The 22,891-nt window shown below is 46.8% G+C and overlaps 1 protein-coding gene across 1 annotated transcript in view; it reads right to left on the reverse strand.

Moving 5' to 3' along the window:
* The window catches only part of TBC1D19 (TBC1 domain family member 19), a 2,127,563-nt gene that overhangs the window by 904,998 nt on the left and 1,199,674 nt on the right, over positions 1-22,891 (reverse strand). The gene's annotated exons all lie outside the window — the stretch shown is intronic.

Consider the following 22,891-nt stretch of genomic DNA (forward strand, 5'->3'; position numbering starts at 1 on the left):
AAGTAAGTGTTAGGCAGAAACCTGTGCAGTTCCCTTAGGGACCACTGCAAAAGATATAGGACTACAGGTGGTTGGCATTAAACCCAATTGGTAGCAGTCTGTGCCACTCAGATTTACCTGATAGCTGTGGCTGAGCAGTCAGACTTCTCCCAAGATGAGTTAGGCAGTATATAGAGTATACACAATAGGTACAGAGATACAGTAGCACAAGCAAACACTGACCAGCGCTTCGGTGTAAAAGTATATATTTATTTAAAGACACACTTGTAAATTACACTACAACAAAGAGAGGTAAAGAAATTCAACACACAGTCACTATTATATATATATATATATATATATATATATATATATATATATATACAAGCCTAATTACTTATTAGAAAAGTCTTAATGAGAAACACCACTTATTTTCAGACAGAGGTGAGCGCTTAACATAAGATGGCACTCTAATAAGTTATTAATAAGGGAGGGAAAAAGGCAGAGTTATGAAAGCACACAAATTTCAAAACTTTTCAAAGAACCACAGTGAGGCAGGTTAGGCAAAGTCTACTGGAGAGCAAGGAAGTTCAAATGCCAGGCCCACTCTTAGAGAGAGCAAGAGAAATGTGTCCAGGATCACACAGTGGGTTTATGCCCAAAGAGTCTTTGTAAATAGTTCACCAAAAGATTGAGATCAAGTCAGGAAAAGTTAGTTAGCAGGTCCCAGGCTAACCCAGGTTAGAAAGTCGAGGATTTACTGTCACCCCGAACGATCTGTCGCAAGGGAAGCCAGGCGGGACACAGTACCTGAAAGTGGGAAGAACGCTCCAGCGGGGGCAGTTGTTCCTGGCAGCGGGTGCAAGTCGGTGTTTCGTCCAGAGGAAGAGGAGGTCTCGACGTGGAGGAAAGCTGAAGGTCGTTGCGCTGCCAGGGAAGAAACCAGCCGCAGTGTTTCCCGGTTACAAGGTATCACCCTTTTCTTTGCGGTAGTGGTAAACCGTCGTATTCCGGTTGCCGGGGTGCTTGGCACGGGCAAGGCGTCCACAAGATTGTCCAGGAAGGCGAAAAGACGGGCAAACTGGTTATCCCCACCAGTCAAAGGAAGAAGACTCTCCGGACTGGAGATCTCCTCTGTCGTCGGGAAAAGTGGTGAGACGGTTCAACAGTGCTCCACCGGTGGTGTCGTCGTTGCAGGTCGGCTCAGCTTCTCCCTCCTCGGATTCTTTAGGTCCTGTGGTGACTTCTGAAGTTCCAGTCCCCAAAGCCCTGCTTTTATGCAGAAAACCCCCATTCATTCAGCCTAGCTGTCACTCAAACATGCTAAGTGGTGAGCCGGGCAGCTCACCACTTGGGCCAATCACACAAGAGTGCGACTTGAGTTGCTGAGGCAACTCAGTCCAGGGTGCCTAAACCCCCTCCCACATCCCCTGTGGTACCCAGACAGAGTGCCACCACTTTTGGAGGCTTCTGTGGAGAAGCCCGCCAAAAAGTTGAACAAAGGGCTCGACTTGTGTTGGAGTCACAGAAGCGAACACAAACGCCATTTTGGAACCAAGTTTCGGCAAAAAATACCAACCAGTGAATTTATATTAATTTAATAAACCGGCGGTATGTTCGAGGCTATTTTAAAAAGTGGTAGCCTCGAACAATGGGAAAATCCCATAGGAATATATTTGCGGTCGAATATAAAAAGCAGTATCCACTGCCACCAGCCAAAACTCGGTCGGGGGGGGGACTGGACAGTGCCCCCTCGAACAACAGACCCCGGGCCAATCAAATTGCCCCGACCAGTACGTCCCCAATATGATGGTTTGTACTGGTTCTGTTAACAATTTAAGACTAGTAAAGCCAATGGTGACTTTACATGCCCTGGGAGACAGTAGTCAGTCCCAGGGTACGGAGTCTATGTTTGGGGGTCGCTACGACACCCCTGGGTTACTGCACGGAGGGTGCTGTCTAACCCACATACAAAAAACACATGAAGCCCTATGGGGTAAAGGACCCCCATAGCCCATAAAACACATCCAAAGTCAAAGGAACACCTCAAATCATGTCTAAGAGTGGGAGAAAAAGAGTCTCACTCTTAGCAGGAGAAAAAAATAAACCCCAAAAATCCAGCAAAGCTGCTCGGGGACTCACTAGGATTGGGAAATTAGCCTTTACAGAGAATTCTCCCTAACAGTAAGGTACTGACTTGCATATGGCAATGAATGATAATGATGCTGGTTGTTTGAAAATAGAGCCTGTGAAAGTTGTTTTGAAAGAGGGAGTAACGTTGCCGCGTATTCCACAGTATAAAATTTCGGTGGAAGGTGAGAAAGCATTGAAATGCATTGTTTCAGATTTGGTTAAAAGAAATGTGATTGAAGAGATTACTGGTAGCACCTGCAATAGCCCAATTCTCCCAGTTTATAAGAAAGGAGGTAATGAGATACCATATCGTTTCATATTTGATCTACGCGCGTTGAATAAAGTAGTTGACCCCCAATTTCCACTGGTCCCAGATGTCACCACCATTTTGACAATGATTCCGCCCTCTGCAACACATTTTAGTGTTGTAGATCTTAAGAATACATTTTTTAGCATCCCAGTGCATCCCGATAGCAGATATCTATTTGCCTTCACGCTAGGAGGATGTTCTTTCACATTCACACAAATTCCACAAGGTTAAACTAAGAGCCCAAGTACTTATAGCAGAGCACTGAAAGAACAACTAGACATGTTGGACTTATCAGCGGGGTGTGTACTACCGCAGTACATTGATGACTTGTTAATTGCTGCAGACTCAGAAGACATTTGCAAAGAGGGTACAGCCATGTTATTAACACATTTAGCAGTGCATGGACATAAAGCTTAATTGAAAAAATGCCAGTACTGTCGAAAGGAGGTGGCCTATTTGGGCTACCTACTTTCGGATGTGGGAAGAAGACTGACACTAGAAAGAATACAGAGCATCTCTTCTATGCCGATTCCAAAGACACTGAAGGGGGTCACAGCCATAATAGGCATGGCTTCATATTGCCGACAGTGGATAGCAAATTTCGCCATGATTGTGAAACCAATGGTGGAATTGACAAAAAAGGATGTTGCCTTGCCTTTAGAATGGAGTGAGGAATGTCAGAATGCATTTGATCTGCTCAAAGCTGCTTTGTACTCAGCTCCAGTTCTGGGCACACCAAATTATGAAAAGGATTTGAAATTGTTTGTGCATGAGAATGACGGTTGCGTGCTGGCTGTATTGACCCAGGAACAAGGCGGAAGAAATAGACCATGCAGTTATTTTTCTTCCGTGCTGGACCCTGTAGCCTGCGCTTTGCCGCGTTGTTTATGCGCTGTCGCTGCGGCTGCCGTGTCAGTAAAACAAACCAAGAGAATGGTTTTGGGTCACGCCGTAACTTTGATGTTGCCACACACAGTAGACGTCCTTTTAAACAGAACGCAGACGCAACATATCACATCAGCTAGATTGACTAGATATGAAATTGTCCTGTTTGTACCACATATTCAAATTCGGAGGTGTTGCGCTTTGAATCCTGCTGAGTTAATGCCCCCTCCCAATGAAGGAACGGGTGAGAATGAAGCACTACCCCATGATTGTTTAATGGTTACTGAAGAAGAAACAAAAGGGAGAATTGATCTAACAGACACCCCACAGAAACAACCAGACGGAGAACTGTTTTGTGACGGTTCCTTTTTTAAATTACCCGATGGCACGTCAACTGCTGCCTATGCCATCACGACACTAAAGAGTATTGTAGAGAGCAAAAGAATTCCATACAATTCAGCGCAGGCTGCAGAGATAATAGCATTGACAAGAGCATGTGAAATGTCTGAAAATCGGAATGTAAACATATATACTGACAGTCAGTATGCATTCGGGGTGGTGCACAATTTTGGCCGACTCTGGGCTGAGAGAGGTTTTCTAACATCACATGGAACTAAAATTCAACATGGCCCTTTGATAGCGCGATTGTTATCTGCACTCATTTGTCCAAAGCGACTGGCAATAATGAAATGCGAGTCGCATAAGAAAAAAAACATGTAAAGTTGGAAAAGGAAATGCATTTGCAGACAAAATTTGCGAAACAAACTGTCACTGATTTGCACACAAAAATGTTGATAGTACAGTCAGAAGAAGTGCCCTGCATGATAGAAAATGAGATTGCCATAGTCAAAGAGATGCAGGCGGAAGCAACTGCTAATGAAATAAAAGGGTGGGCTAAGGGTTCTGCAGAATTAGACGTAGAAGGTTGCTGGGTGGACAAAGAGAGTAGAAAATGGATGCTGCCCAACTCCTACATAACTCCTATGGCAATGGTCACCATGGCCCACAGCTCCACGCACATATGTGGGAAAATTCAGCATCTGGCTACAGTATGGCAGAACCCACACATTAGGAAAAATGCTGAGAGACTAGTTCAGAACTGTATGACTTGTTTGCAACACAATATTGGAAAAGGAACAGCCACTCCAACAGGTAGTTTTGGCCCCCCTCTATGCCCTCTATGCCCTTTGAAGTCATCCATGTTTTGTAGAAATGGAAAGATGTCAGAATCTTAAAAACATCTTGGTGGTAGTCTGTGCATTCAGTAAATGGGTGGAAGCATACCCGCTAAAGGATTGTGCAACAATAAGCACAGCAAAAGTTATGCTAAAAGAGTATTTTTCCAGATTTGGCCTGCCACGGGTTATATGGTCCGACAACGGCCCGCATTTTGTTGCCGCCTGTTAGGCAGAAACCTGTGCAGTTCCCCTAGGGAACACTGCAAAAGATTTAGGACTACAGGTGTTAGCAGTAAACCCACTTGGTAGCAGTCTGTACCACCCAGAGGTACCTGGTAGCTGTGGCTGAGCAGTCAGACTTCTCTCAAGAGGAGTTAGGCAGTATGCAAAGTATACACAATAGGCACTTCAGACACACCAATACAAGCAAACACTGACCAGAGCTTTGGTATCAAAGTATATAATTATTTATTTAAAAACACACTGTTTGAAACACTCAAGCACTCGTGTTGTAAAATATTCTAAACACAGTTACTATTGTAATATGTACACCCCTTTTTCCTTATCAGATAAGTCACAGTAAAACACCACTTATTTTCATACAGAGGTGAGCGCTTAACTAGATGGCACTCCAATAAGTTTATGAGAAAGGGAGGGAAAAAGACAGAATATGGAAAAGGTACACCACTCTAAGGTTCAGGAACACTGTTAGCAAGGCAGAAGAGCAAAAGTCACTGGTGAGCCAAAGTCCAAAGACTGGGCCCACTCTTAGAGAGAGCAGAGAACAAATGCGCCCAAGATCACACAGTTACACTAGGCCTAGAAAGTCTTGCAGAGGGTTCAAAAAAGAGTTTAGAGAGGCTTTAGGAAGGTTTAGCCAGGCTGTCCCAGGCTAACCCAGGTTCGAAAGCCGGGCGCTAAATCTACCCCGTACAGTCGGTAGCAAGGGAAGCCAGGTGGGACATGGTACCTTAAGTGGGAAAGATCCTCCAGTGGTGCCAGTTGTTCCTGGCCGTGGGTGCAAGTCGCGTCGTTGTCCAGGGGAAGAGAATATCTCGACTTGGAGGAAAGATGAAGGTCTTTGCACTACCAGGGAAGAAACCAGCCACAGAGTTTTCCGGTTAAAGGTGGTATCTTTGTTCACGGTCGTGGTAAAACGTGGTATCCCAGTTGCTGGGGTGCTTGGCACAGGCAAGGCGGCCACGAGGTACGTCTGTAAGGCGAAAAGACAGTGAAACTGGTTATCCCCACCAGTCAAAGGAACAAGACTCTCCGGCGGGAGATCTCCTCTGTCGTTGGGAAAAGTGGTGAGATGGTCCAGCAGGGCTCCACCGGTGGTGGCGTCGTGGCAGTTCGGCTCAGCTTCTCCCTCGTCTGATTCTTAGGTCCTGTGGCGACTTCTGAAGTTCCAGTCCCCAAAGCCCTGCTTTTATGCAGAAAACCCCCATTCACTCAGCCTAGCTTGGGCCAATGAGGACGGAGTGCGACTTGAGTTGCCTAGGCAACTCAGTCCAGGGTGCCTAAATCCCCCTCCACCCCTCCTAAGTACCCCAGACAGAGTAGCACCACTTTGGAGGGCTTCTGTGGAGAAGCCCGCCAAAAAGTGGAACAAAGGGCTCGACTTGGGTTGGAGTCCCAGAAGAGAACACAAATGCCATTTTAGAATCAAGTTTTGGCAAAAAATACCAACCGGAGAATTGATAATAAATAAATAAACCCGCGGTATGTTCGAGGCTACCGTAAATAATTAAATAAAGATAGTAGCCTAAAACAATGGGAAATCCCATAGGAAAATATTCGCGGTTGAATATAAAAAGTAGTATCCACTGCCACCAGCCAAAACTCGATTAGGGGGGACGGAGACGTGCCCCCTCGACTAACAGACCCCAGGGCAATTCAATTGCCCCAGCCAGTACGTCCACAATATGATGGTTTGTACTGGTTCTGTTCAGAATTTGAGACTAGTAAAGTCAATGGTGACTTTACATGCCCTGGGAGACAGTAGTCAGTCCCAGGGTATGGAGTCTATACTGGGGGGGTCACTATGACACCCCTGTGTTACTGCACTGAGGGTGCTGTGTAACACACATCACAAAAGCACATGAAGCCCTATGGGGTAAAAGACCCCATAGCCCATTAAGCACATCTAGATTCAAAGAAACACACTCAAATCATGCCCAAGAGTGAGGGTAAAAGAGTCTCACTCTTGGCAGGAGAAAAAAATAAACCCCAAAAATCCAGCAAAGCTGCTTGGGGACTCACTAGGTTAGGAAATTCAGCCTAAACAGAGAATTCTCCCTAACACCGCCATAATATTACAAATTTGTGCAGGCCTTCAGATTGATAAGCGATTCCATTCCGCCAGGCACCCGATGAGTGTTGGTCTTGTTGAGCGTCAAAACGGCATTTTAAAGAATAAAATAAGTAAGATCTGTGCAGGGAGTCAATTAAAATGGACAGATGCATTGCCTTTAGCTTTGTTGTGCATGCGCACGTCTGTGCAAGCAAGGACTGGACTCTCCCATACGAAATTGTTATGGGGAGACCGGCTAATGTTTGGTGTGCTCCGCAGCCTAGGCGTCTGAGTGAAGTGGAATACCCTGTGCTTAGTACAGACTGTGACATTTTAACGCAGAAGCTCTGTTTGATTCATCAGCAGGTTTATGAGGCTCTTCCTGTCGGATATACAGGCCCAGGGCATTGTCTGCAGCCAGGCGAGTGGATCCTGGTGAAACATTTCAAATGAAAATCATCACTTGCACCGAGGTGGCGGGGCCCTTACCAGATACTCTTGGCAACACAGACTGCTGTCCGCGTGGATGGTCATAAAGCGTTAATCCACGCCACCCACATGAAAAGAATTCCATCACCATTGAAAAAACTGCCTGACATGGACGACCAGAAAGAAACAGCTGCCTCCGACTCAAAAGACACCATAGCCAGTTCTCTGCCACAAATGTTGCCTGAACCTGAGAGAAAGCCTGAGAAGATTGCTAAAAAGGAAAAAGGGCTAAATGTGCCTCAACTTTGCTCAGCTGAATCTGCATCTCCACAGGCTGACATAAAGCCTGCCTCATCACTTACTGCATCACAGGCTGACACTGAGCCCGTGCGAACGAGCGGGGCGCAGATGGTACAAAGGCAATTGATGTATGCTCTGGAGTCTTATGAGCATTGTGCAAAAGCACAACAATCTTGCCACACGTTTAGCAATCTAGGCTGCCGAGAACTGGCCTAAACACTTTTTTAACGTCTTCGAACATATTGGTGTTTTTAAACAAGCACTGCGGTGATAAGTATTCACGACGAACATTGTTGGAGAAGAAGAATCACGCACAATGCCCGTACTTGCTTCTGCCCCCTCCTGCACCAACGCTGATGATGTAATAAATATAGAGACTATAAAGAAATGTAGAAAGAATTGCTGTAAGAAAGTAATGTAAATGATTATGACACTTCTGGGTATTCTATGTACCATTATCCCAGTATTATGGTATTTGGAGAGTGTGCACCCATTGAGTTCTCTTTTGCCTGCCGCAAAAGCACCTGTCACAGACAGTCCAGCCCATGTACTCTCTTATACTCTCCGTCCAATAGAAGAAAGACACAGGGAAGGTTATGGTAATAACACATTGCTTTTAATTATGTATATGACTCACTCAATCTAGAACATCTAGCTGGGTCTGCACGCATTTACCCCATGTTATGCTTGAGCTAAAACATGGCGCTGGTGCGCAGTGCATTCTGGGGGCACTCAGAGCTATAATGGATATTTATTCCATGCCTCAGTGAAAAGCTGTACTTACTTTGCTGAGAGCCGAATTTGCTTTGCTGAAAATACATGCTTTCCAAACCTGGTATGCAGCCAGTCAAGGACATTCTGCTGGGAAAGCTGGTTTTGTTATGTCTTGCTATGAGTTATGGAACTGTTTTCCGTGGCGTTTGTTCTTAGGAGAGGAGGGAAGCGCTTTGCTCCTTGAGGTTACTGTCAGTTGACCCAGCTGGCAACCAACGGTCACTTATCAATGCGCAAGCGCATTGCTAGAAGGTTCGAGACATTGCCACCCCTGTTTGAGGAGTGCATATATGCGGAACCCCTCAGCGGTCAGACGAGGTAAGCACAAAGACCTCAGTCGGAAGGGGGACGCCTTTGTCCGACATACCTGTGGGCTGTTGTGCTCTCGGCCTGGCTGTTACCGGGGTCTTCCAGCCGCTTCTGGTGAGATGAGGGATTCAGTTACGCCCACAGTGATGTATTTTCTTTTGAATTCTCTGTCTTTTCTGCGATTTATTTCTGTGTTATCACTTGTTGCTTCCAAGCTATGAATAAATAGCCGTATAAGTGCTCATTATTTCACTAACTGCGTATTTGGCTGTGAGTTATTGCTTCGCCTACCTGCGTTCAAATTATTTTTCTTTGCTCTACACATGTACTGGTGATGAAGTGTCCGTGCGCATTTGGAGAGCAAAACATTTTGGCGCTGTAAGCAGGATATTTGTGATGAATTGTTTCCAAATATCAAAGAATTTGTTTAAACGCAGATAGGATTTGCTTTCATTGCAGGCGAAAGATTGTTTTCAGTTGGCAGTGAGTGTTGGGCCTTGTTAATCTGTTTTCTTTTCTGTGTGTGCGTGCCTGCGCAAGTAACTGCAGTGTTGAAAGGAGAAAGAAAAAAAAGAGGTTTTGCCAATTACTGTAATGATGAATAGCTTGTTCAGAAAAAAGGGCTTTTCCGCTGGCGGTGAATGTCCAGATGTTATCATTCCAGGTTGGGTAAATGCCCATAGGATAAATTAGCCCAGGTGTGGGCCTGCAGAGCGGGACTGTGTGAAACATGGGATCATGGATTGGGAGACGCTGATCCGTCGGATGTAATGTCTTGTTTACAACAGGTTTCAGTAGAGAGGGGAAAGGAATGCACCGCGCTGGGTAGGCGGGGTTGGGTCCTCCTGCATGCCTATAGGAAAATGCATCAGAGAAATGAGGAAATGAAAGAGAATATTTCAAGATTAGAAAAAGAGTTGGCTGCAGGAAAGCAAATTGCGTTGATGCAGCAGATTCAGATGAAGCTTTGTAAAGATAAAGCCGATAAATATCAGGCTGTGGCAGAGAGGGCAGCAGTCAGAGCAGCCCCGTATAAGTAGGGGAAAGACGGGGAGGGGTCAACCAAAGAAAAGTGGGAGCTGTAATCGCTACCGCAGGTGTGGATTGGGACCTTGATAAGTGGGATGGAGACATTTTTGATTCAACAAGCCCAGAGAGCAGCTCGGCAAATGAGTCAGATCCCAAAGCGGAATTTAATCAGAAGACAGTGGTGGCTAAGCCAGTTAGAAGACGGCGAGCCGGGCCCCACCCGCAGAATCCTGCAGGCGGGGTTGTGGATTTAACCACGCTGGAGGATTACACCCAGCAGGAGGTTGGGGAAATCATTACTCGTTTGAGGCAAAAATCAGGGGAACCTTTATTGACATGGATGGTGAGATTGCTAGATGGGGGCGCCACGGGGTTGTTGGTAGATTCCACAGACTCACCGTGTTTTCTACCTTTGTCAACTGACACCAATGTTGAGGAGGTCTTAAGGGCAGGGCCGCCCCCTGATGATAATGGCCAAGATTCACAGGTGTCTTTGTTGCACCTAGCAGCCCAAGCATGTAACGGTAAGTACCCCATTACCACAGATTGGCCTAGCGAGGAAACAAAGTGGTATACTTTGAAAGAGGCGATTCAAATGGTCAGAGAGCATGCTATGAAAGAGGCAATTCATGTAGATGCTCCAGGACACATGGGGGCCGTGCCGCTCTCAGTTTCAACTAGAAATATGTTGATCAGAACTGCACCGCCCGCATACAAAAGTGTCATTATGACTTTGCTTGTAGGTATGACGGGCAAACCCACTGATGAGGTAGTGGATGCCATTCAGCAACTGGCAGATTTAGGGGAGTGGGACAAGAGTGATAATACGCCACGGGAGAGAGAGGGGCGTAGTGAGAGAAGAACTGAAGGCAGGAGGCAAGATAGTAGAGACTCCCGAGTGTCCAGGAAAGACATGTTTCTGGCTTTGTTAAAAGATGGTGTGCCACGAGAAGAAATTGATGGCATTGAAACTAGGGTAATGTATGAACTATACAAAAAGAGAGGGCTTGCAGCCAAAGAGTGCTATAAACAGGTTAAGAAACAGGTAGTAACCAAGCCGCAGGGGGACACCTCACCTTCCGCTCCGATTTGAGGAAGGTGGGGAGTGCAATGCTAGAGTCAGGTCACACTCATTCAAAATTTGACTAGGGTTACGGCCAAGCTCTGGCAGCGTCTGCTCGCATAAAAGTTGATAGGCGGCCCCATGTTAATGTTAAGATGTTTTGGGGGCCAGGAAATACGCAAGGGGTGCGAGCATTGATAGACACTTGGGCGGAGGCCTCTCCGATTCATGGAAATCTAGCACGATTCAAAGGCAGACAATTTACTATTATAGGTCTCGGGGAAAAGGAGACCCCCGCAGTACAAACTGAAGTGGAGATGAAAATAGGCAATTTGTCTAGGCAGAAATACCAAGTGTTGATTGTCCCGATACCTGAGTACATAATTGGCTTTGACATTCTGGAAGGGTTGACTTTGGGACTTGGAGGTAAAACGTACCAGTTTGGGGTGAGTGCATTTATCTGCACACCCATTACCGTAGGCAAATTGAAGATGCCCCCAGTACAGGTGCCTGTAGCAACCAAGCGGGTAGCAATGAAGCAATACCGCATTCCTGGGGGGCACAAGGACATTTCAGACACCATCAAAGGGTATGTGGAGGCGGGTGTGTTACGCCCCATTACTACCGCATGGAACAATCCTCTCTGGCCTGTCAAAAAAGGGGATGGGTCTTGGAGGATGACGGTGGATTACCGTGAGTTGAATAAACACACTCCTCCCTTAGTGCCCGCGGTCCCAGATGCCATTACCTTGATTGAGAATGTCCAAAGGTTTGAGGGGACTTGGTATGCAGTGGTAGATTTAGCCAATGCATTTTTTCTCTGTGCCAATTGCTGAAAAGTGCCAAGAGCAGTTTGCATTTTCTTGGAGCGGTTGTCAGTATACCTTTACAAGGTTACCTATGGGGTACATACATAGCCCGACTATCTGTCACCGGCTGGTGGCAGAGCACTTAGACAAAATACTGTGTAAACCTGACATACAAATCTCTCACTACATTGATGATATTTTGATTCAGGGCAAGGATGAGCGCAGTGTGCAAAATCAGTTAGAAGTCATTATGGAAGGATTAAAGAAGGAAGGGTGGGAGATTAACCCGAACAAAATTCAAGGCCCAGCTGAGACAGTGATATTCCTAGGTATTCAGTGGCATAATGGGCATCGAGAAAGGGTGCCAAAGGCCCGACAGAAGATTTTTGAGTTTACCACTCCAATGATCAAAAAGCAAGCTCAGCAGTTCATAGGGCTGTTTGGGTTTTGGAGGCAGCACATTCCCCATTTAGGACAGATACTGGCCCCCTTCTACAAAGTAACATAAAAGAAATATGAGTTTCAGTGGGGGGAAGAGCAGCAAAAAGCATTTTATTTGGCAAAAGATACCGTGCAACAGGTACTTGATCAATGGCCATTGAAGGAAGGCGAAGTGGAGTTGAATGTGTCTGTGCAAGACAATTATGCTAACTGGAGTGTGTGGCAGAAACAAGACAGGAAATGTGTACCATTGGGGTTTTGGAGCCGTAAATTACTCGATGCTGGTTACTCATACACTCCGTTTGAGAAGCAGTTGCTGTCATGTTATTGGGCCCTTGTTGATACCGAGCAAATGACGGTGGGCCATGATGTATTGATGAGGCCAGAAATACTGATTATGCAATGGGTACTGAGCTCTCCTAAAACACATAGAACAGGACATGCTCAAAGAAAACAGCATAATTAAATGGAAATGGTACATTCAAGACAGAGCCAAATCAGGGAAGGGTGGAGTTGCAAAATTACATGAGCAAGTAGCCAACATACCGCCCTCAGATTACATACCACCGGAAGTGTCTGAAAAACGCGTGTCTCCCGTGAAATGGGGAGTACCTTATGGCGATTTGACCGTAGAGCAGACAGGGCATGCCTGGTTCACGGATGGCTCGGCCCGATATGTGGGAACAGAGCGATACTAGAAAGCGGTGTCGTATAATCCCAAGACAAAAAAGATTTTGACAACATCAGGGAAAGGGAAGAGCAGTCAGTTTGCAGAGCTTTACGCAGTTTACCAGACATTGAAACAAGAGACCCCTGGTCGATGTCATTTGTACACGGATTCATGGTCAGTGGCGAACAGGTTGGCGGTGTGGCTGCCAAGCTGGAAAAACAATGGGTGGAATATTCATTCAAAAGAGTTGTGGGGAAAAGAACTGTGGCAAGATATTGCGGAAATGTTATCACAAAGTGAAGTCACTGTGTATCATGTGGACGCGCATTGTGCTACAGAATCATTAGAACGTTGGTTTAATTCTGTTGCAGATGAACACACCAATATTTCATCTGTGGATGCGAAGGCTCAGGAAGACGATTTAGAGGGTTTGGCCAAGTGGGCTCACCAGAAATGTGGGTACCTTGGAGAAAAGGCGACTATCAGGTGGGCACAAGCTCGAGGAATCAATATCCTTTAGAGGTAGTGAAAACGATAATTTTGCAATGTCCAGTGTGCCAACACCAACAGCACAGGCCTATCCCTCAGATTGTCCGGGGTACATTTCGAAGAGGAAAGTTACCAGGTCAAATTTGGCAGATTGATTATATCGGTCCTCTGCCAATCAGTAAAGGTTGTCAGTATGCATGCACTATTGTGGATACATACTCAGGATACATGATGGTTTTGCCATGCAAGCGTGCCACACAACTGAACACCATTAAGTTGTTAGATCAGATCATATTGCATTACGGAGTGCCTTTGCAGATTCAAAGTGACAATGGGTCACACTTCAAAGGCAAATTGATTCAAGAATATTATCAGGAGAAGAGCATTGAATGGCTCTACCATGTGCCTTATTACCCTGCCGCTTCAGGATTAATTGACCGGATGAATGGTTTGTTGAAAGAACAGCTGCGTAAGTCTGGAGATGGCAGTTTAGCAGGCTGGCGTGATTGTGTGTTTGATGCAGTGCAAGTGCTAAACAATAGGCCTGTGAATGATCATGAAATTCCTTTGATGCGGCTAATGACTCCTCCTTTACAGATTCAACCCAACTCAGTTAGAGAAACCCTAGTGTACTGGGAAATTACCCCGGGTTCTTTAGCTCCCTATCGGGCGACTCCAGAGTCAGCAGGAGTAGACTTGCATTCCCATGAGGAAATCAGATTAGACCCAAGAGGGATTGTTGTAATTGAAACAGGGATTGGAGTACAAATTCCCCCAGACCATATGGGATGGACTGACCCTAGATCTGGCCTAGCATTGAAAGGAGTTCAAGTGTTGGGAGGGGTCATTGATGCCGATTACCAAGGCGAGGTCAAAGTCATCCTGATGAATAATGGGGACAAATTGCTACCGATCACCTGCCTGCAGCAAGGGTAGAGGGCAGGAGCCCCTCGATCCCCCCCCGAAGCCAGAATCCAGCTCCAGGAGTGCAGGCACACGGAGCAAGGCCTGCCTGACCTTGTCTCCACGGAGTGCCTGACTCTGCAATTCCGGCGCATCGCAGCGCCACAACGAGGCCGCACTTTCATTTTTCTTTGTTCCGGCATCCGCCGGCAGGCAGAAACGCCAGCCACAACGAAGGCCATACTAAGGCCTGTCTTGGGTCCATGACCCCCATTCCACCTGCCTGCAGCAAGGGTAGAGGGCAGGAGCCCCTCGCAACCCCCCCGAAGGCAGAATCCAGCTCCAGGAGTGCAGGCACACGGAGCAAGACCTGCCTGACCTTGTCTCCACGGAGTGCCTGACTCTGCAATTCCGGGCACATCGCGGCGCCACAACGAGGCCGCACTTTCATTTTTCTTTGTTCCGGCATCCGCCGGCAGGCGGAAACGCCGGCCACAACGAAGGACATACTAAGGCCTGTCTTGGGTCCATGACCCCCATTCCACCTGCCTGCAGCAAGGGTAGAGGGTAGGAGCCCCTTGCACCCCCCCCGAAGCCAGAATCCAGCTCCAGGAGTGCAGGCACACGGAGCAAGGCCTGCCTGACCTTGTCTCCACGGAGTGGCTGACTCTGCAATTCCGGGCGCATCGCGGCGCCACAACGAGGCCGCACTTTCATTTTTCTTCGTTCCGGCATCTGCCGGCAGGCGGAAACGCCGGCCACAACGAAGGCCATACTAAGGCCTGTTGTGTGCCTGTTTGGAGCCACAGGAGCCAGGGGCCAGGAACTCTGGCCGTTCTGCTCCAGGTAAGTCAGCGCTGCCACATGCATAACACCATCTGCTGACTAGAAGTGCTTAATTTACAGCGCATTTCTTACGTTCCTGTCCAATTAACGTTGCCATCCCGCACGGCTGCACACGTGTGTGCTGTCCATGCCTATAACGTGCCACCCGGATACCCCGCATTTCACCTCCCGACCTACCGTCGCGGGACGCCTTGGCCACTTACCCGCAGCTACAACTACCATGGACCACATCCTTTACACCTACGGCTGAACGCAGTGCATCCCTCACTCGCCCCTCTCCTCTAGACCTTTCTTTACATCCCCCTATTTTACAAGTATATCCTGTAATGCCTGTACAATGCCATTTTGTATCTAGATGCCTGTATACTGTGCTGTTAGCTGCCTAATTGTGCCATTTTGAATCTAGATGTCCCTGTACTGTGCCTACTGACCTGATTTGCACTGCCGTTAGCTGCCTAATTGTACCATTTTGAATCTAGATGTCCCTGTACTGTGCCTACTGACCTGATTTGCACTGCTGTTAGCTGCCTAATTGTACCATTTTGAATCTAGATGTCCCTGTACTGTGCCTACTGACCTGATTTGCACTGCCGTTAGCTGCCTAATTGTGCCATCTTGAATCTAGATGTCCCTGTACTGTGCCTACTGACCTGATTTGCACTGCTGTTAGCTGCCTTATTGAATCTAGATGCCCCTGTACTGTGCCTACTGACCTGATTTGCACTGCTGTTAGCTGCCTAATTGTGCCATTTTGAATCTAGTTGTCCCTGTACTGTGCCTACTGACCTGATTTGCATTGCCGTTAGCTGCCTAATTGTGCCATTTTGAATCTAGATGTCCCTGTACTGTGCCTACTGACCTGATTTGCACTGCCCTTAGCTGCCTAATTGTGCCATTTTGAATCTAGATGTCCCTGTACTGTGCCTACTGACCTGAGCTACACTGCTGCTGGCTGCCTAGTCGTGCCACCTCTACTCCTTTATACCCTTTGTCCTGAACCCATATAATTATATCCTCAGTCCCCTGAGTAATACAAGCTGCGACATGCAGCTAAGAACCTCTCCCAGCATTGACCTTATATTCATAGTCTTCCTAGGACTATCAGCCTGCACTGCTGCCAGCTACCGGGCAAGTAACACTAAGACCTTACTTATTTGCCCATCAACCATGCTCTACCATCCCGAGCCCCTATCAAACCCTTACCTCAATGACCCAGCCCTCTGGCTCAAGCACTTTGCTACCAAACCCACTCCAAACATCCCATGTACTTTACAACAAAGGAATAGCAGACTTAGAACTAGACTGCCCAGACCACCTTGTATTTTGCGTAATCGCTCTGCCCATCCACTGCCCAACTCTACCATAACGCCTAGTCCTCCACCATCCACCCTACCCATCGCAGCACTCAAGGGAGCCCTTATCAATGCCAGATCCCTCACGGCGCACGCCCTTGACATCGCTGACCTCATCACGGTCCAAAACCTTGACTTCCTAGCTATTACCGAAACCTGGTTACATGACGCCTCTGGCCCACTCCTCGCTCTATCCCTACCCAAGGGTTATACCATCATTAGTAATGACCGCCATTCCAACTTGTCGAAAGGAGGAGTCGCCGCCTTTATTCATAGCAACAAAATCATTATGAGAGCTGCTCCCCACATACAACTTAGTTCTGCAGAATCTCTCTCAGTGAAACTATCGCTCTCTCCTACCTATACAGCTACACTCCACCTTATATACAGACCTCCAGGCCCATTGGGTTCATTCACAGATGATGTTGCATCCACATTGTCGGCTAACACCAAGCCCAACTCTCAGATACTGCTACTAGAAGACCTCAACCTAGGTCTCTCAGATCCCAAGGACCACATGGCCACTGAAGTAGACACCACCCTCTCTAACCTAGGTTTCCAGCAGCGTATTCGTGATCCTACACACATCAAAGGAAGAACGCTCGACTGGCTAGCCGACCTTAACTGTAACACCAATGTCACTTCTAATGATGCATGCGCGTGGTCTGACCATCATGTTATTACCTTCCTCCTGTCAGCCACCAACCCCCAGCCCAAACCTACCATAGCCCCCGCTATACCTACCAGAAATAAAAAAGATATCACCAGGGAGAAACTGCTTCCTCTTATCCTCCCTTGCTTGAACACTCTTGCTGCACAGCAGAAGGACAAGGACCCCACTGTCCTAGTAGACACTTATAACAGCCTAATGACCAATGCCATTGAGAGCCTAGCTCCACTAAACATCCGTAAAGCCAAACAACAGTCCCACCTGAACACCTGGTTCACCCCGCAGGTCAACGCACTACGCAAAGAAAAGCGTAAGGCTGAAGCCCTTTGGAAAAGCCAACCCAATGCTGCCAATAAAGCCTCTCTTCTAATCACCTCTCTTAAATACAAGGAGGCCATATTGCAAGCCAAAAAGGAGACATACAACTCATGAATATCCCGGGCAGAATCGAACACTAGAGAATTATTCAAAATCCTCAAAGAGCTAGAATCTCCCTCACCTGCCCCGGACACGTGCACCAAGGACAGCACCTGTTGCAACAATATACAAAATGCCCTTCTCAACAAAATATCCACCTTGCAATCCAAAATCAACGCCAAACAAAATACCCTCCACACCCTTACATTTAGCAATACCAGGCCACCTAAATTAACAACCCCTGACTCCCCTGTGCCGTTCAGCTTTACACCACTCACCGTTCTGGAGGTTGAAAAAATCATCTGCAACTTAAAACCCTCAAACTGCCAAGGAGACACCTGTCCAGCCCCGATCATTAAGGAGTCAGCTCACAACCTCGCTCCTTTTATCACCTCTTTCATCAACGCCTCCTTTCAATCGGGAGTGGTCCCCAATAACCTAAAGGATGCTTGGGTTATCCCTCTCCTAAAAAACCCACCTTAGACCCGGAGGTTCCAACCAATTATAGGCCTATAACAACGGTCCCATTTCTGCTAAAGATCTTAGATAGAGCAGCCTATCTTCAGATACAGAACTATCTGGAATCAAACAACCTACTAGGCACGAGACAATCCGGCTTTAGACCGAAGCCTGGTACGGAGACAGCCCTCCTCGATCTCAAGACCCAAATTGAGGATCTCAAAGACAAAGGTAAACTAGCCCTGTTACTACTATTAGACTTATCTGCTGCCTTTGATCTGGTTAATCACCAAATCCTCTGTCACAACCTGAAAACTGCAGCCCACTTCTCTGACATGGCCACAAACTGGATTCAATCCTTCCTGGATAACAGACAGATGAGGGTATTTTCGCCCACCTCCGCGGCTGACCCTGCACCAGTCCCTTGCAGAGTCCCCCAAGGATCGTGTGTATCCCCGACCCTTTACAATGTATTTACTAAACCCTTATTTGATGTGCTTGACTATCTGGGTGTCACCTACACAAATTATGCGGATGACACCCAGATACTCATCCCCATCAAGGGCGATTACACATTAGACTCAAAAGCCTTGAACGACGTTTACCATGTTATTCAAACATGGATGGCCCAACATGAGCTCTGTCTCAATGACGACAAGACAGAGCTCCTCATCCTAGGTACTGAGCAAAGACTAAACAAGCTGAACCTTATGTTCAGCTCCTTTAACATCGATGGAAATATAATAAAAGTCTCCAAAGACACAAAAACGCTTGGAATTTACCTCGATTCCACCCTCTCCCTTCACAGACAAACTAATGCAGTTGCGGCCGCCGCCGCCTATACCTGCAAGCTGATCACAGCTGGTCGCCCTTTCCTCTCCTCGCACAACTGTACTACCCTTGCTAGGACCCTGGTCATGTCCAAACTAGACTATTGCAATGCATTGTACCAGGGCACTAATCAGGGATAACATAGACAAGCTCCAAATCATACAAAATAACGCCATCAGGGCAGCCCTCAATGTCCCCAGATCCACACACATTTCGGATACCAGGAAGAACCTTCATTGGTTGTCAGTCACCCAAAGGATCTCACTAAAATCGCTTGCCCTTACCTACAAATGCATGAACAACCTGGCCCCCACTTATCTCTCCTCACGATTCACGTTGTACACTCCAGTTCGCTCACTTAGATCTACCCTCAACCAGAGCCTACGGATACCTAGATACAAGCTCCAAACAGCTAGTGGTTCTAGCTTCCCAGTCCTGGCAGCCAAACTGTGGAATGATGTCCCCTTGACTATCAGAAACCTCCCCTCCCTCAACCTTTTCAGACATAGAGCCAAACGTTGGCTCGCCTCTTCCAATGCCTAAGCTACATTCAGAAAACGTGATGCAATAACCTATGTAGGGATGTACTACTTGACAAACCATGTATCGTTGTACTATCTACCTATGTCTATTTCTATGCCATATTTATTGTTTGATATATTATCACAGTATGCAACTTATGTAACCATTGCCTTAAGAAATGCGCCCGGTAGCCTCCAGGCCTGGTCTGCGCTATACAAATAAAATAAATACAAATACAAATACGATCCACAAGGGCGATCGGGTGGCCCAACTAATTATCATTCCTGTTAAATTGTCCATGATTAAGAAGGGGGAGCCTCCTACAGTGTTATCTACCCGTGGGAATCGTGGTTTTGGCTCTTCAGACAGTATGGTACCGGGTGCGAAGGTGTCGGTGGAAAAGCCAAGTGGCCCACCAGTGCCCGCAGATATGGGCAGATAAACCGGCCAGGGATTTGTGGGATAAGTTAATGGCCCCGGTGTCAGAGGTAGGCTTGGCGCTGCCGGACTTTGAGACGTACTATGAGGTGGCGCCACCTAGAGGCCTGAATGGGACTATTTTACCTATGGGACTACTTTACCACACGGGTGTGGCCGGAGGAAGAATACATACCTTGGAGGAAGAATACATACCTGGAACTACTTTGAAGGCTATTTATGCCACGCCCAAGCAGCAACTCACGCTTCGCGTTGTTCTGCACCGAGCATCTGGACGCTCACCGTGTCTGCTCCTGCATCCGGACTCCAGCCACGCCCGACAGCATCTTGGAACACCTTAAAAGGGAGAAGAGAGGAGAACAGGTGAAAGAAGAGACATTACCTGCTTAATCCGCATTCCAGAGTCATCTCGCCGACGATCCTAAAGGGAAGACATTCATTTTTAAAAGCACATCGCATAGCTCGCTGCAGCGCAGCATTCCACTCACATTTACTAGGCGCCTTCTTGCCCATCAGCGACCATCTGGATCTTCCGCCGTATTTCAGCGCCTAAAGGAGAAAAAGACAAGAACAAAGGTGAGCTAGGGAAGAGAATAAGAAAGGCTTAATTCCCACCATAAGACTTACCTGTTGGGTCAATCCCTCTTCACTTCGGGTCGGCGCCGTTTCTTCAACATTTCCGAACCCCGGCCCCTAAGGGGAAAAAGACATTAGCATTAGTGAGCGAATGCAAGGACATTAGCGGAACGCTCATCAAAGACTTACCTGATATTTACTGGGACATCTCTTCTCACTTCGGGTCGGCGCCGTATCTTCGGCATTTCCGAACCCCGGCCCCTAAGGGGAAAAAGACACAAGCATTAGTGCATTAATGCAAGAACACTAGAGGGACCACTCATCAAAAACTCACCAGAAGTTTCCTTCGACGGTTCCATTCCCTAACTCAGAATCTTCATTCAGCACCTGAAATAGAGAAAACAAACAATGGTTATTTAAAGCTTGAACTTGCAACATAATTCTTACGATATCTTACCGGAAAAGTCAAGCGAACTTGAACTCTCACCAATCCGAGATCCAGTGAAGTAACTGGATAACAACGCGCCCCTGCATCAGAAGCAGGATGGAGAGCTCGTCCTTTCAGACCCTAAGGTGAGACTTCACAGGGAATCGCAGAAGGGTTTCGTGGAGGGTGAGAAGGGGAGTGGGAGGCCTAAGCATTATCCCGCAGATTGTTAATACTACCTTTTCACACACAGAAGGATATTTCTACGAGCCAGACAAGCCAGATTTGGGGGTCCGTTCCATTCCATCTTCCGAGTCCTGCGCATCACCCTAGAAGAGGCCACAGCAATCCAAACCAGGCCAGCGCCTCCGTGGGAGTCAGGTGAGCGTTACATGAATTTATGGAATGCGACAAACACGTCAGGTGCAAGTGAAAACAACATTGATCCCAGCTATGCGAGAGGCGTCTTCAGGACGGCGAAAATATTCCCCAATGATCACCCAAACGGAGAATATGTGGACGTATCTGGCACAACAATTGCTCAACATTACCACTTTTGCCTCACTGATGTGCCCAATGCTGTAGCTTTACTGACTACATGCTTAGTAGCGGTGCCAACGCCAGTTCTGGTTCTAAAGCACATTTTCGGGGTCACGCACAATGATTCTTTGGTTCAATTATTTAGATATTAGGCAATACTTTTCCGTCTATGAGTACTGCAGGTTTTGCAAGGAAACGGATCGCAAATGGAGAAACTTGACACGTATTATAACCTACAATATAACTCAAGGCGATGTGTGTTACCTTATGACATGCAATGCAAAAGAAATTGGCAAATGCCAACAGCTCAATTTAACCAAACAGCTAAATCAAACTGTGTTCGAGAAACGATTGTGTTCACGAGTTCCAAGCACATGTACCAGTATGAATAATACTATGTCTTGCAATCATACAGTGATAGCTGCCAGTCATCGGAATCATGTGAAACTTCCAACAGGATGGCTCTTTTCCTGTGGCAACATCACATACACTTACATTCCAGCTAACATTTCCGGAGGTCCATGTGCCTTAACTCGATTAGGACTAATGATGTTCCCTTTACACCCAGCAATATCTCGAAGCAAAAGGTCAACTTTCGAGTCTGTGGGTCTATCCCCCGATTGTGATTCACATGTGCATTTGTATCGGAAGCTGAGGTTCTAGCATTAACCCTTTCATTAGTGGGAGTTTGGGGTTTAGCTGCTGGGGGTTACAAATCTTTAATCAAATTAGCATGTCTAGTAGTAAAAGGACTCAATCATACTTCTCAGGCATTAGAAGAATTACTCCTTGACAGCAAAGTTATTAGAAAAGCAACTTTGCAAAACAGGGCTGCCGTTGATTATCTATTGCTGAAGCATAATTTAGGTTGTAACGCAGTTGAAGGTATGTGTTGTTTCAATCTAAGTGACCATTCACGATCGATTGAAAGTGATATTCGAGGCTTGAGGGATCTCATTTCTCAAGTGTCCCAAGATCATACTGGGAATTGGTGGGATTGGTTATTTTCATGGATTCCTGATATTGGGGGTACACTGCGTTACGCTTTTGCTTGCATTTGTATTACATTAGCTATCATAATTGCTTGTTGTTGTTGTATTCAATGCATTCCCAACTTAGTTCTAATGTTTCCTCGGTTCCAGAGACCTGCTCCTCTGCCACTGGGCTATGGAAGCTAAATATCCAAGGGTGGAATTGTTATGCTTCAGCTAAAACATGGCGCTGGTGCGCAGTGCATTCTGGGGGCACTCAGAGCCATAATGGATATTTATTCCATGCCTCAGTGAAAAGCTGTACTTACTTTGCTGAGAGCTGAATTTGCTTTGCTGAAAAAACATGCTTTCCAAACCTGGTATGCAGCCAATCAAGCACATTCTGCTGGGAAAGCTGGTTTTGTTGTGTCTTGCTATGAGTTATGGAACTGTTTTCCGTGGCGTTTGTTCTTAGGAGAGGAGGGAAATGCTTTGCTCCTTGAGGTTACTGTCGGTTGACCCAGCTGGCAACCAACGGTCACTTATCAATGCGCAAGCGCATTGCTAGAAGTTTCGAGAAATTGCCACCCCTGTTTGAGGAGTGCATATATGCGGAACCCCTCAGCGGTCAGACGAGATAAGCACAAAGACCTCAGTCGGAAGGGGGGCGCCTTTGTCCGACATACCTGTGGGCTGTTGTGCTCTCGGCCTGGCTGTTACCGGGGTCTTCCAGCCACTTCTGGCGAATGAGGGATTCAGTTATGCCCACGGTGATGTATTTTCTTTTGAATTCTCTGTCTTTTCTGTGATTTATTTCTGTGTTATCACTTGTTGCTTCCAAGCTATGA

The sequence above is a fragment of the Ambystoma mexicanum genome, chromosome 6q (genome assembly GCF_040938575.1).
Source record: "Ambystoma mexicanum isolate Mex_15411 chromosome 6q, UKY_AmexF1_1, whole genome shotgun sequence".
Lineage (NCBI taxonomy): Eukaryota > Metazoa > Chordata > Amphibia > Caudata > Ambystomatidae > Ambystoma > Ambystoma mexicanum.